Source organism: Vicugna pacos, chromosome 5 (assembly GCF_048564905.1).
Source record: "Vicugna pacos chromosome 5, VicPac4, whole genome shotgun sequence".
In the NCBI taxonomy this organism is placed as follows: domain Eukaryota; kingdom Metazoa; phylum Chordata; class Mammalia; order Artiodactyla; family Camelidae; genus Vicugna; species Vicugna pacos.
In genome coordinates, this window is record NC_132991.1 from 39,929,367 (window position 1) to 39,941,650 (window position 12,284).

Sequence of the window (12,284 nt, forward strand, 5' to 3'; positions counted from 1 at the left end):
ATGCAAAAAAAAAAACCCCACTAGATAAAGGAGTAATAATGGAAAATACAAATGAAGAAGTGAAAATTACTTAACTGAAATTGAAATTTTAATTCAAAATTAATTATAATGTATAATATAACTAGTAAAATTATTCAGATTCACTAATTCCAACTTTAAATGTTTCATTTATTAAGTGTTTAATTTATGGTTACCCAGGGATTAGCAACTTTAGTTTGAAACATACTGCCTGATTTAGCCTTTAAAAACAATTTTGTGTTAGATGGGAATTGGAATCTTCAGTTCAAGATCTCAAAGGCAAATTGAGAGTTTTGGCTCAAAGTCTGAACAGATTGAAATAATTTCTACGAAAAGAATTGAAAGGCTATTGATTTAAAAGGAGAATGGTGCTGGTATCATAGTGAAGAGCCAGAAATATGTGGGTATTTTTTTAATAATGATTCAGCACAATTCTACATTGTGTTTGAAATATTATGAGTTAAAACAGTGAAAACATGGATGGATTATTTTTAGTATGAACTCTCGTGGACATCGTATTGTATGAGGATTGCTTATGATTTTTTTCCCCTTGGCTAATATCGTCAGAAAAACCATCTGGGACTTTCAAAGATGTACAAACTTCTGTAAGGGCATTTATTGACTTAAGTTGCAATAGAACTACGTCTTGTTAATCTTGTGTCCTTAATGCTTGGCACATAGTAGGTGCTCAATAAATATTTGATGAAATGGATTGACTAGAGTGCAGAGTTTCAAGCTTTTAAGCATTAGCATAAGAGCAAAAACAAATACTATGCTGAGTCAGGCTATATTCAATCTAGCTAGCTCTAAATTCTGATACTGGCGCCAAAGGGTATTTAGTGGGAAAATATGGTGATAGTCCAGCATGATGTCAACCTCGGAGGTGTGCTCCAGGTATTCCTGACTCACTTCTCCTCAATTTATCTCTCTTTCTCTGTAAAATGATTCTTTAAATTGTAAAGCAATTCATGTTTATTGTAGAAGAATTAGAAAATACAGATGAACTAAAAAGAGCCCGTTTTGAAACATCCAAAATTTCCCCCAAGAGGATAAATCAGTACTACTACCAGACCTTTTTCTATCGTGTATCTTTTCAGATTTTTTTTAATTGGAAAAAGTTGGAGGAGAGGAACAGGATGTATGGAAGGAGACAGAGACAGGCTTTTAAAATTAAAACTAGATCATTTGGCGGGGTCTTGTTTGTATCCAGAGTTTTTTTACTTAACATATCTTTCCATATCAATATAATTCACGTTTTATAGCATTATTTTACAGTTGCATGGTTTCTTTTTGCATAGGTGTATTTAATCAGTCACATTATTGCATAATGAAGATTGTTTCCAAATTTTGCTCTTGCAAACAGTGGGTGATGATCACACTCTTTATCTAGAGATCACTGTCCTCATCTGTTGAAACATTTGTAATGACTTTCTTCTAACTTTTATTAAGCCACTTAGTGTCAGTGATTCAAGATCCTAAACAATGATGATATCAATAGAAGAATCTTATCATAAAGATAAATCATAGAAATAGAAACAATCTCGCATTTTCTATTTGTAAGAATTCTAGTTACCAAACTTTATGTAAAGGATGCTTATAATAATTAAAACCTTATCACTTTAGAAATAGGAAGTAGAGTGCCCCTTTATTTTAGAAAAGTCAGATATTTTACCATCTCCTGATCATACCACACTCAGCTTCCCACCTTTGAAAATCTGTGGATCTTTTATTACTATATTCTTCCCTCTCTTCACCTCCCCAAATGCCCTTTAGCCCAGCTGAAGACCCCAGTCTCCTATGGCACCTCCAAGATCAGCCCAAATCTCCTTGATATTTTTTAATTCCAGTACAGTGGCATTTAAGAAACTTCCCTCCTCCTTTGGCCCTCACCCCTCTGCTTACTCCAATATCATGAAGAAAGAGTTGTAGAGAAACGCTACCTGGGTGTGGTTTCATTTATTGCCAAATAGGCAATAATTTGTTATATAATTTAAGTCATAGGCGATAAGGAAGCCCTTTTACCATAATTGGCCTAAGATATTTTACTAAAAGATATAGCATCATTGTAATTAAGTTGAAGAGAAAAATAATGATTTTTTTATGCATACCAGAAGCAAAATTTTGAAGGAAACTATATTTTCAGTGTCTTTTTTTATATGAATCTTTTTTTAATTGAAGTGTAGTCAGTTTACAATGCTGTGTCAATTTCTGGTGTACAGCATAATGTTTCAGTCATACATATACATACATATGTTTGTTTTCATATTCTTTTCCATTATAGGTTACTACAAGGTATTGAATATAGTTCCTTGTGCTATACCATAGAAACTTGTTGTTTGTCTATTTTTATATATAGTAGTTAATGTCTGCAAATTCAGTGTCTTTGCTTTTAGTTTATTAACAGAAAAGCCATTTGCTCTTTCCCTACATCTAATCACAGAATCAAAATGTACCTGTTCTCTACTCCCAAGGGAGTCAGCAGACTAAGACCACAGCTTACTTCTCCCCTCTGCAAAGCTATAGGGACAGGAGTCCCTGACAAGCAGCTGATATTTGAGGCCGCAGACCAAAAAAAATCACTGCTAGGGAAGGAAATGTGTTTATTTCTGTTAGAAGGGCTGATGGACAGCAGAGAAAAGGGGAAAGGGGTTGGAGAAATTGCAAAAAGGGGTTAGAGGGCTTAGAAATGATAAAGAAGGAGAAGAGTAGCCAGCAAAGGAATCATCCATGTGGGACATGCTCAGAAGGCTTAAGGACAATCTTGGGAACACTTCCCTCCCAGGGACTGATAATGTGGCTTCACTCCTGGGAGTGAAAAGGACACAGAGGAGGTAAACCAGAAACATCCAGTTTGTCTCCCTCTCCCCTTCTCCCCACACTGCAACCTCGTGCAGCTTTGGAATAACCACCTAAACTCTGTGGGAATGAGCTTAGCCTCCATCAGTGTCTGGCGTCTATTTGATTCACATTAAGATGGTATTCAGCAGGGCCTTGACTAGCTTAAACAGTGTTTTGCGTGAATTAGAAAATGTCGCTAGTGGGCAGAGAGCGCTCACGAGCACAGGACTTGGCAAGAGGAAGACCCCCATCCTCCCAGTACCGGTAAATCCACTCCAAAGCAGCCAGCTGGCTGAATGGAGCCCAGGATCCCTTTCAACCTTGCCCTTTGACAAGGGTACTTCTATGCAGGCTGGGCACAGCACACATAACCTGGTGTCCAATCAGGTGAAGTCTGTTTCCTTATCCTTTGAACATGGAGTTTTGTGCCACTTGTGTTGACCAGTAGAATATGGGGGAAGTGACATTATGGACTTCCAAGGCTAGGCCTTAAGAGCCTTTTCACCTTCTGCGTTTAGTCTCTTGGAGCGTTGCTATGCCATGAGGAAGGCTGGAGTGAAAGACCATGTAGAGAGAGGGGGGCCCAGCTGTCTCAGATGTTCCAGCTGAGCTCAGACCCCAGCTGGCCACCAGCTGCAACTTTGTGTCTGAGCCCAGGCAAATAAATATCAGCAGAAGAACCATCAGTCAACCCACAAAACTGGGAGCAATGTTAATTTGTTGTTTTAAGCCACTAAGTTTGGAGGGGAATTTTTAATTTATTTAACAATTTCACCTAAACTTGGTCTCACAACAAGAACAAGAATATAAGCACCTTTCCTACTTGTGCTCCGTTTGTACTCTCCCTGTTCATACAGAGAAAACTTTTGAGATGCAAAATCTTGGATGTGTTGGAATTTTAAAGCCTTGCATGACTGCACAAAATACGACATAAACCATGTATTTTAAAGATTATGTGCTCAGTCTCAACCAGTTTTCTCTTCCCACACTAAATCTGAACAAAATTTGTGCAGAGTGGAAAAAGAGAAGAGAGTTGAGGTGGGCTGGGGGCAAAGGCATTAGGAGAGTGTACTCATGGAGGAATGCCATATTGCACAACTACCTGGGCCACCATTCACAGAGTGGTGTGCAGGATAGATGTACAGGAATGCAGACTTGACTTCAAGCACTGGACTGGTGAGGGGAGACTGAGAGCAAAAAAGAAGCCGGGCTCCTAGATCCTACCCTGGAGAGCAGGAAGACCCCCAAGGTTATTCCTTGCCCAATGCTGAGTAAGAACAGAAAACATTATAAAAGGGGTCTTGAGGAACACAGGCCTAGGACAGCCCTAAAGCCCTCTTGTGCCCCAGGAAGAGTCAGAGAGGTCTCAAAATGTTTTCAGTGTGGGTGAGAATGGATTTGAGAGAGAAATTAACCTTAGATATAGAAATGGAAAAATAATTTTACATTGAATTTGTTGTATATCTGATTCTGTCTTCAGAAACTAGCACCCACTGCAAGGCCTTCCATAGTGATAAGCACAAAATGATGCAAGAGAAATCTATGTGGAATGTCTGGCCTCCATGGGATTTCCTTTGATCTCTTATCTTACAAAGCTGCAAGATGGCATTGCCATTTCACGTAGAAAGTATTTTGTTCACAACTCATGTCGTACAGAAGCTTTCTTCAAAGATGATGATGATGATGCTACACATTCCTTTTTGGTCCATCCCCTCCCTCCCTCTTCTGGTTTTCCATTCCCTGAGATACCACATCTCTCTCTTGTCCCAAACCCCTAAAATAAAAGAGAACAACAGATAGGAAAACATGTATGAAGTGAGTGGGAGGAGACAGCGGGGCAGGAATCCTGAAGTCTGTAGTTTAAGTCACCAAAAAGCACTGGTAAGTGCTTTGGATGATAAAGAAGTTGCTTGTAATCCATTGCAATTACTTGATGTTCTTATACTGAAAAAAAATTTTACTTCCTACTTTGATCTAGAAGGTGGGGCAGGGAGGACAGTTACTGGGTAATAACTTTGTACCAGGAATTAGTCCTACATTATCTCATTTAGTCTCCACAAAACCCCTGTGTAAACTTTCAGGTGAGGACATCTCAATAAATAGCTCAAAAATGTACAGTTAATAGAGCTGTAATGTAAAAGCAGGTCTGTCAGGCCCAGAAACCCATCTTCTATAAACTATATCATGCTGTCGAAGCTATAAAACCATTTTGCCTTGAGTCCAAGGATGAATAATTTGGCATCTTTAGCCTGTCTTTAGGCATTCATTGACAATTTCTATTTTCACAGTTTCTATTCCATTCATATAATGATAACATATGGAAAAGTTAAGCAATAAGGTTTTTTTTCACACATAAATCTTACAATATCTTCAAATATATTAAAACAAAAATTGTTAATTTCGTTTCATATAAAGATTTCTTTAAATATAAGGTGCTATGGAACAATGTCATGCCACAAAGCTAACACACTGATTTCTATAATCAAAACACTGAGGATTGCAGGATTCTCTAGGTAACGTAGGAGAATAAAAGAGGGTACAAAACTATTGCAACACAGTGCTCCATTTAACAATACGAGCATGATTTGTTCATTTAGGTACATTAAGTATAATTTAAGTATAACAAGGATAAAAAAATAGATGTTAAAATTTTGACATAATTGCAAACTGTGATTGTAAATTTTAATGAAATATTTAAAAACATAAAATTCTCCAAAGTAGTGCTTCATAATATTTAACGGTATAATTTTATCAGTTTAATTAATAACTAGAAAAATGGAAATAAAATACCTTCAAATTGATATTTTAATATTAAAAATTTATCTCTTAAGTAATACATAAACTTTAGTTGAAAATGAAATACTTAGAAAGACTTTGGGACCAATGATTCTTAACTAAATCCATCTCGATAAAAGCAAAAATGTGAATTGAGAAGACACAATAAAATTCATTAATATAAAAAATAAAATTGTGAGTTTTATAATTGAATCATAGTGGAGCCCATACAAACACAATAGACATATGGAATTGCAGCGTCTGGATTTCATTTAAGGAATCATTCTAGAAGTAGATAATATAAAACCATTCAATGAAAAGGGAGGCCAAAATAAAAACTCTCATGCAAAAATGTGTTTTAAAATGTCTCAGTAAGTTTTCAAAATAACTTTTCATTTTTAAGGTTTGTAAAAAGCAAAAGTCCTGGGACAGACAGCCTGTCAGTTTATTTTATGGAATTTGACCTTTTGTAGGATGACAGAGCATAATGAACTAGACCAACTAGTTTTGCCAATCTTACTGTTTTAACAGCATTTAAACACTGCCATAATTTCAATAATGTCCCAGACTGCACACAAGTAGATGACTTTGTAAAGAACTGAAAATTGTATTACTTTTACAATATTTTGCTTAAATACAGTAATGGCAGTGATGTTGTAGCACCCTTTGCTTTTCAGTGTTTTTACCAAATATTGAGCAGTTTCCAAAGAACATTTATTGAATACATGCAATATATAAAGAATCACAGTGCAGTGAACAACTAGCTACACACTATCTACTTAAAGAGAAAGAATGTTACTCTGTCAAGTCCTACTCCTTCTCAACTTTGAATTTTGTGTTCATTACTCTCCTGTGTTTCTTTAGTTTTTCCACATAAGCTTTTATGCCTAAACAAAATACTGGTTAATTTTGTACATTTTTAACTTTATATATTATGGAAATGTATGTGTAATATTCTGCTACTTGATTTTCTTGTTATGTAGACAAGATTTGTACATATTTTTGCATGTAGCTGTAATTAATTTCCACACTGTATCAATAGGTTTATCCATTCTGCTCCTGATGAACATTTGAAAAATCTCCAGGTGCATGTGTGAGAGAAAAAGAGATCACAAACAGTGCTGCTAAAACATTCTTATACTTGCCTTCTGGTGGGTGTGAAAGAACTTAACTTGGAAAAACATCTAGAAGTGAAATTGCTGGGTTATAGAAAATTTACCAGATAATGCCCAATTGTTTTTCGAAGTGGTTACATAATGCATCCTTATGGCTTTGACAGCATGCTCCCTCACTGAGCTGTGTGTGATATATGTAGATCACTTATACATGTAATTATACGTCACTCTTTATCATGTATATTACTTCTTTTTTGAAAATAATTTTATATATTAGAAACCTAAATAGTAGTGTTAGTGCGGCTTTTTCAAGGAACCAAGAATTGTGAAAGATGTGGTTGATTGGGAATTTTTGTTATTTGTTGCCAGGAAACAAAATATTACGGAAAAAATGGGAAGAATGTTTTAGTTATGTCTTAACAGATGGAAAAACAAATGTATTTATCTTTCACTTGCCTTCTCTTACACTCCTGATGTCTTCGTTTCTGGGCCTGAAAAGGCATTCACTCCATTCTCAATCTTGGTCTTCAGTCTAAAGAAGTGCAAGGGCTGATTGCTGACATTCAAAATAACGTGTTATACAAGAACCCAGTTTCAGGGATGGAGGAAAAGCTGTGCTTCTTTAGCTATAACGCCTAAAAATCATCAGAATGGGGACACTGGAAAGGATTTCAATATCTTTTTGTCTCCTCCATAACTTTTTTGTACTTTTTTTTTCCCTCTTGTAACAGTTCTGCACTTTAAGTTGAAGAGGGTTCATTCACTGCCCAACTGGGTATAATTCATATACTCTAAAAGTTTAGACTTCACTTAACTAAAATCCTCTGGGTACAATACCACCAGAAGCACATGCTTCTCACTTATATCTAATAAGTTTTCTTTAATCAGTGCGGGCCTATAAAAACGTGTTGTTCTTTAGAAGGAACGTTTTGTAAAATGCCAAAAAAAAGATTTTCTTTTCTACTCTCTTTGTGTCAACATTCTGCTTTTCAAAGCTTCCTAATATTAGAAGTACTCCAAATTATTTAAATTATAGTCAAGTAAATGGTAACATTATCTTGAAAATTCCTTGAGTGGTACCCTCCCAGCTCTTGTGCTCAGTTGATTAACATATGTGTCCTTGATGGTCTCCTGAAGTAGGACAAAAAAGCTGCAAAACCCTATTTTGCAATGAAGGTACAATGGCTTAGATTTTTCATGAGGTGTTCATTCCGATGGGGCAGTGCACTCACTGGTATGCTGTAATAAATACTGAATGAGTAACCAGAGTTATTTATAAGAAATCATTGCAGTTAACCTAATGAGGAGTAACTGGACATTAAATACCACGATAAGAAACATATCACAGGTCTCTACAAAAATTAAACGGAGAATGGCAGAAAGTTTTTGAGATTTCCAAGTGAAATATATATGGGCCCTAAATTATTTGGTGAGTGTTATTGTTTCGTTGATGGAGGGCTACTCAATGCGGAGATGCTTTCTAATCTATGATCCAAAATTGCAATGCAAACTTATCAGCTATTAAAAAAATCAAACCTCTTAAGCTCAGATAATAATGATATTAAGAGTGAATAGCAATGAATGCTTATTATGTGTACTAAGCATTTCACATACCTTATTTCATTTAATTTGCACAAAAGCCCTATGAGGTAGGTAATAATATTACTATGCTACAGGTGAGGAAACTGAGACTTTGAAGATTATGTAAATTACCCAAAGTTACAAAACTTCTGAGTAACAGAGTGAGGATTCAGCCCATGCTGACTGTTACAGAAGCGTGTGTCCTTAATCACACTGTGTAATTCTGAATACCCTAATAATATATGTTTTCCATTAGCAGCTTTCTTCTCACAGTTATGAACTCTGATGATCCAAACATGTGGTGTATACACTTGTGTCTGAAGGAAATGCCAACTTTGTGGGGAGTTGACACAAGGACTCATTCACTATCCCTCTCCCCAAGGAGCTTACAATGTCAATGAGGGGATAAAATGTGAGCACAAATACGTACAATCAAAAGCCAAATATGGCAAGTGCTGTAAGAGACATACACAGAGGGGATGCACAGAGGAAAGAAATTCTGTTGGCTAGCGGGACAAGAAGCATCTTTGTAAAGCAGGTGATAGGAATCTTTTAAGGAGAGATAAAATAGGAAGTCAGGATTTTGCTCAAAGCAGACCCTGCAGCTAAAAGCTTAAGGCATTTATAGGCACACCTTTTCTATTTCAACCTGGTTGGACTAGGACGGACTATTTATAAAGATCCTAAATGCTGAGGTGAAGCATTTGTGCTCAGTTTTTGGACAAAGGAGAGGCATTGAAGGTTTGAAGCAAGAAGGATATCGTTCATTCAACAAATACTTAAGGAGTGTCAGTTAGTTCCAGGCTCTGTGCTAGATGCTGGGGTGAACAAGACTAGTCATTCCCTGCCATCATAGCTCCCTCAATGAGGGGAAAAAGGCTAGTTTTCACTGTCGCTGAGAAAGTGATGACTGTGAACAAAACAGGAGCAAAGGCTCTGAGTAGAAAAGAACTTCAATGCTTTGGTTTGTATTTTCTCTATTACCTTTTTTGAAAAGAAATGGTTTGTTTTAAAAGAATTTTAGATTCTATTAAAATTTATTTTAAAATAGTATTATATAAGGATCGTTTTCTATTTTTAAAAAGTGCTTACATAATGGATCTGAACTTCACTGAGTATATTCACAGATATGCAAAACATTTTCTTAATAATGATTTCTAGTAAAGGGTTTTTGTTTTGTTTTGTTTTTTGAGAACCACCACTGTTAAAATTGCTGTTTGATCATTTAAATGGCATCATTCCATGTCGGAATTCTATGGGATAAATTTCAGAAAGACTAAAGCTGCTTTTTGCAGGTAGGTTACTTACACAATACGAACTGCTACTGTGACTTAGTAGATATACATGTTGAAGGGATGTCTTTGGAACTTCTAAATTTGACTCTGATGCCCCTGAATATAGCGAATCACAAGGTTCCATTTGAGCTGAAAAATTTTGTAATGGCCAAATAAGTATTCCAAATATAGGAAAGTCAGTTTAAAATGAGGTCAACAGGAAAGGTATATAAACTGACTGCCTAACGATGATCAAACACCTCCATGAAAAAATTTTATGGTTAGTCCTACTTGTATTAAAAGTTTGTGTAGGCTTAGACATGTAAAACTCAGATATTTTTGAAGCTGAAAAAGTAAAGAAGATTACTGGCTTTATCCTGAGGTAATAATGTCTCAGGAGAAAACAGCAGTAAAGCAAGCACTCCAAAACAAGCAAACTGATACGCAGTGGTGGCAGTGAGGGAGGATTCATTAGGAATAAGAAGTCGGATTGCAGCCAGACTCTGATGAAATTTAAATGGAAAATACGGATGCTTCGCTTCCCTTCAGCATCTCAACACGTGATATTGACGAATGTGGAGACAGCTGGTAAAACTGTATGTGTTAATTGCCAACATTATATAACTAATATTTACTGTAAAAAAACTCCCCAAAATATTTTTCTTTTGTCATCAGATAGTCATATACATCTAGAATTCTTTGTTTATGTTTTGAAATGTATATTTTTTTCTTTCTCCTTTCTGGATCAAAATATAAAGTTTTATATTGCCTACTATATCTATTTTAAGAATAGTCTAAATATTGAAGATTTTATTGGCTCAACTAAATCGTACACTTATGAGGGAAAGAGCTCCTCAGAAAAACTTTTTTTTCATTGTTGCCATGCCAATTTTTCACTCCCTCGTTTACTTGTCCTGAAATTTCACAGCAGCAGAAATTCTACCATACATTATACTTTTGTTTGGTATCTATTGAGAATATCTTTGGTTGCAATTTATCAGAAATACGTGATTAATAGTGGCTTAATAAATAGAGGTTTATTTTCTCATGTAACAAGCCTTGAAGTAGGTGGTCGCTGCCTTCGGCTTAGTTACTCGGCAGTATAGTCGATAACTTGCTTCCCTATTTTTCTGCTCTACTGTCTTTGGCATGTTGATTTTTCTTCCCCTGGTTGTCATACGAGGGTTACAAAAGGTCACCACTGGCCAGCAATATGTGCATGCTCCAACCAGGACAGGCTGCAGAGAGGGCCTCCCAGCAACTTGTGTTTTTTTGTCAGAAAGGCAAAACTTCCCCAGAAACCCCCTTAGCAATGTCTTACATCTCAAGGACACTGCAAGTTCTAAAGAGGGCTGGGAAAGCAGGAAACAAGAGTCTCATGACTTAGACCCTTGTGAGACATCTATGTACCCAGGGTTGGGTACATAGACGTTTCAAAGAAAATTATAAATCCTGCCAGCCAAGAAGATGGGTGAATGGAGGTTTGGTAGGGAGCAAAAAGGGTCTGTCTAAATGCCCTAGGTCATTTGGAACAACTTAAAATTCTTAGAAGACTGGGATTGTGTCTATTCCCTTCCTTCTGTATAGGACGTAGATCATAAGAAAAATAGTTGACACTAAATCCTGTATTGGATATAGAGATATATGATACAGATACATAGACTATATTCTATATGCTTGGACAGCACCCCCAGATTTCACTCAGCTGTACTCTCAGGAGAGGTACTCAACAAAAGGACAGAATGAAAAATATATATGTAGCCTTAGCTCAGGCTGTTATAACAAAATACTATAATGGCTTAAATACAGCAGACATTTATTCCTCACAGTTCTGGAGGCAGGAGAGCCAAGACAAAGGTGCTGCTGGATTTAGTTCCTGGGCCGCATTTTCTGCCTTGCAGGTGGCCTGCTGCTTTCTTGCTGTGTCTTCTGTAATGGAAAAGGAGAGCTCGGGTCTCTCTTCCTCTCCTTGTAAGGACACTAATTCCAACTTGAGGGCCCAATTTCGTGACCTCATCTAATTACTTCCCAAAGGAAGTATTCCCAAATACCATTACCTTGGAGGTTAGGGCTCAACATATGAATTTTGTGGGAGGTATGTAAACATTCAATCCATAATATATACTTATGTATGCAATATACATAGATAAATATATATAATATTACATATATTTGTAGATTTGGGTCCCAAGTCTCCAAATACTTATTAAAATCCCTATGACCAACAAAACTGTAGCTGAAAAATACTAACATTAAACCTGAGATTTAAAAATATGTATATATATATATAACACAGATCCAAGCTGAATTAAAATGTCATGTGATTTATAAAATAACATCAGCCTTTTACCTGATGTCTATATGTATTTGCAATATAACATATTTTACTTTATTTAATCCTGCTAAGTGATTACTGATCTCATTTTAAGGATTGGGTACTGAGAACATGGTACGTTTAAGTAACTTGTTCAAGGTCCCCCCAGTCATAAGCAATGGATCTGAAGTTTGGTCTCTTTTTTCCCCAAAGCCAGGCTTGTACATAGTACACACCCCACCACATGCTTCCTTCATTGACTGGATGAAAGCTCTCCTCGTTTTATAATGTTGCTTTGTTTTACCCCATTTCATTTCTAGCTTTCTCACCAGTGATTTAGGTAAATAGATGGTAGATGCAAATAGGATC